General features: G+C 34.8%; 1 non-coding gene across 1 annotated transcript; it reads left to right on the top strand.

Moving 5' to 3' along the window:
- The first annotated feature begins 1,551 nt into the window (after positions 1-1,551).
- Trnaf-gaa (transfer RNA phenylalanine (anticodon GAA)) lies at positions 1,552-1,624 on the top strand. Its single transcript has one exon. It is a non-coding gene; the product is annotated as a tRNA-Phe (tRNA).
- Positions 1,625-4,044: the final 2,420 nt, after the last annotated feature.

Genomic DNA, 4,044 nt, shown 5'->3' with positions numbered 1-4,044 from the left:
TCCAGGTTTTGTTAAGGGGGAAGGGGCGGGGGTGTGGCGGCGATTTTGAGGCTTTTTACTTTACTTTTGTTGGTTATTCGATAGACATTTTATACATAATAAAATCAATAAATAACAATAAATAATTGATTTGCTTATCTTTATGTACTAATGTATCCATTTTTAAATGTAAACTCTTATATTTATATTGCTTATTCGTCAATCAAGGGCCCTCGGGGGGGGGGGGGGGGTGTGTACAGGTTAACAACAATGAAAATAAATTTAGTAGTACTAATACTGACAGCGTTCACACTTCTGCACTGCACACATCTATAATTATATATCAAATACTGATTGCAGACAAGATTTAAATTAACAACATGATATATACAATAAAATAACCCAACCTCTTCACACATCTAAAGACAGTGCCAGTTTCAGAGACAGCGGGTAATGATAATGTTGTGTGAATACATATAAAATTGTAATCAAATCAGTATATAATAGTTTAGTATATAAGTACAGTATGCAAGTATAAAACACATGTAGGCTACATGCAGGATCCAGTTGTTCTGAATGTTTTATGCCTAATTAAAGCAGGGAGGTTAGAATAGAATAATTATATAAATAAAAACAATTGTACGAAGTGTTAAAGAAAGTATGAATTCTTAACTTGATTACAGGGGGCACCAAGGGACAGTGCCTGTTAACAGTCTGGTAATAAATTATTATACCAGACTCCCAGTAACCAAGACAGCTTACAAGTGTAAAAACAAAGAAGAAGAAAGAAAATGTGTACAATGCAACGAGATGTAATACTTGTAGTATCACATTCCACTGTTCAAAATCATCTTACTGAATACAGTATGCAAGTATGAGGTACGGGTATTCCAAGGTTGGCCGAATGTCACTACATCTAGTCCACAGCCACAGGCACTGGTTTCATACATGGGTCCCCCTCCTTAAGTCCACAGGCACTGGTTTCATACATGGGTCCCCCCTCCTTAAGTCCACAGGCACTGGTTTCATACATGGGTCCCCCCTCCTTAGTGGTGTTATTAAGGAGGGGGAGACCCATGTATGAAACAAATGCCTGTGATCTAGTCATGTGCTTTCCCTCCACTTAATTAACAATCTGAATTGTATATATTGCGTGAACAAAACTTTAATTTGTTATACACATGTTTTATACATGTATCTCCTTTGTATATGAGTTTCTAATCATTACTGTTGTTTTCTGTTATTGCCCTTTGTGGGCCCATTGATTGATTGATTGATTATTTTACGTCCCGTCGAGAATTTTTCACTCATACTGATTGAGATGTCACAGGTTCCATAGTAATATTGGTCAATAAATCATAACATATCATATTGAGTAGGCCTAACTATGTAATTTAATAAAATTACCTGTAGCGCAACGATGCTTAGTGTTTGTGTCAATTGTAAACACGTGAGATATACAAGAGTCACCGACAGACCCATTTTCTAAATTCCCGCTTTCCAATATAGACTGGCGATTTGTACATATTAGCCAACCCTTATGTATGATTTTAATACACAAAATACTCGTCAGCCGGAATAGCTCAGTTGGGAGAGCGTTAGACTGAAGATCTAAAGGCCCCCGGTTCAATCCCGGGTTCCGGCACGGAACAATCCGGCGGCTGACAGCCACTATTTTTTCTTTTTTTGCTTTTCAAAAGTAATTTTCTTATCCATTGAAACATTCTTAAAAATTAAACAATTTTATTCTCAGGACTACTGATGAGCAAGTTTCAACAAATCATTTCACCTAACACTATGCCGGATAACAATACATTTATAGTTACCTTTTATTTATGACTCAGTGGGGAAAATTGCTTTCACATCCTTGACAACATTAAAAAGTACAGATATTATATTCAGAGATAAAAATTTACATAATTTTGTGGAACCAAAGTTTTTACCTTTTAAATGAAAATCTATATATTTAATTTTGTTGGAAACCTTTAAAACACCTTGTCATGCTCAAGATCCGTAAGAACAGGAATGCGTCATGAATGAAGAAGAAAAAACAAAACAAAAACAAAAAACTTGCGTTCAAAACACAAATGAGCGCATCGTTGTTGCTCAGCAAAGACTACTCTCTCCCATGCATATTTTTATCTATTACTAAATGATGTAATCTAATAGCCGGTATCGAAAACATAGACCCATTCTGCTTGTACAAAACATTATTAAAGACACAAATATTATTTTGTTACCACAGTATAGACTTGGGGTCGTGAAAGGCACGCTTACTTTAAACAATTTGTTGACTTTCAATCATGGATTTACTTGGCGGATTTGTGGCCATGATAAATTACACGACGGCTAACCAAATGCCTGACAAGATTCTAAAGATATTGCCGAAAAACAAACACGAAAGTTAATTTGTCATTAAACAATTTGTTGACTCAAATCATAGCTAAAATCATAGGGTGATTGATTTGTAATGTGAGATGGGGTGTACATGTGAGCTGGACCTGTCCGGACACAGGAGGGACATTTAACACAACAAAACATCTGCTTATCAGGCCCGTATGAATATATTTCAAACATACTCTTCAGTAACAATGGGAGAATAAAGGGGATCAAAACATTTTTTTTTCTAGAAAAATCCTGGTTCCCAGAACTCATACATTTCACGCAATTGTCAAATCATCTGTTTGAAGGTGATTGGTAGTGCTCTGTATAGTGTAACGTTTTGGAATTTTTATTTTCTATATATAAAAAAAACAAACACCCCACCCCCAAAAAACCCTGGTTCATAAGACTCCTCCTATGATTTACGAAGCATCCAAATAATCTTTTGGAAGGTGATTTTTTTTCTTCAAGAAACAAGTAACCGCAAGAAAGTAGAAACTTGTATGAAATAATCCATACCTATCGAAGATTCATTTTGTTCACACCACAAACCTCGGAAAAACGACAGAGGTTCAAAGTTTAACATTGTTTAAGTACAACAGATATCAGAAACCTGAAAAATCTAAACCAGACGGGTACACATTGACCAATTTCAAACTATATGCAAGCATGTTAAATTAATGCTACGTATTTAGGTTTGTTTATGACACGACTCAGGGGCCAGGATGAGGCCAAAATAGAGATTCAAATTCTAAGACTGAGTATATATAGGGACATTCTTTTTACATCTTCTTTTCCAATAACCACAAGGGTGTCAAATAATTATATGTAGACATTCCCTTATAGTGTAGTTTTAAATTTTTTTCATACAGTGATCCCTGGGGTCTAATAAGGACAACAAATTAGGATCAAAGTTTAATATTGGTTTTATATTTTATAAATTATAGAGAAATGTCAGTGTGTCCTTAAAAATGCATCTATTTCTTGATGCCATGATATCTGATGTCAGGGTTTAGCCACAATGGGCTCAAAGTTTACATTGGTTACATATTTTGAATGAAAATATTTTCAATATACGAAAGCTTACATTATCAAATTGATAAGCAACCAACCTCCTGATGCTTTGGCTGACATCCTTTTTCAACAGATCTCTCGGCGCTCCGGTCAGAGATGTGGCCTATGGGCCTATTGTTTCATTTACAAAATTAATGAAAATTGATAACTCGTATTTATACATGATTTGCTAATTCTAATAAACCAACTTTAAACACCGTCTTCCTAGTAATACGGTAAAACACCTAGTTTCTATTTATCACATCACTTTCAAATCAATGTCATATGAAATAAATATTACCACCATCTTTCTTTTCTAAGATACAAATACTTGTTCCATGTATCGCATGAAATCTAGAACTTTAATTCTGAAGGGGGAAAAAAAAATTAATTTATATAAAAAAAGAAGAAGCATGTTTTTGTCTCCCGCTAGCTTTGGGCGTTGTACTTTCTTTATAGATTGGGATTGGCAGAAATGAACACGTGATATTAAGAATATCGTCACTTCAGTAATTGGCCGGACTTAACAAAGCATATAGATCGACATGATTTTTCCCAGAATCCGATTATGCCCAGTATTACTAAAATTTCTCAACATACAAATCAATGGTTGTCATTTCGAACAAAGTA

This window comes from Ostrea edulis, chromosome 1 (genome assembly GCF_947568905.1).
Source record: "Ostrea edulis chromosome 1, xbOstEdul1.1, whole genome shotgun sequence".
NCBI lineage: Eukaryota > Metazoa > Mollusca > Bivalvia > Ostreida > Ostreidae > Ostrea > Ostrea edulis.
Note: the sequence above shows the minus strand (reverse complement) of the source record. Positions and strands in the feature narration are given on the sequence as shown.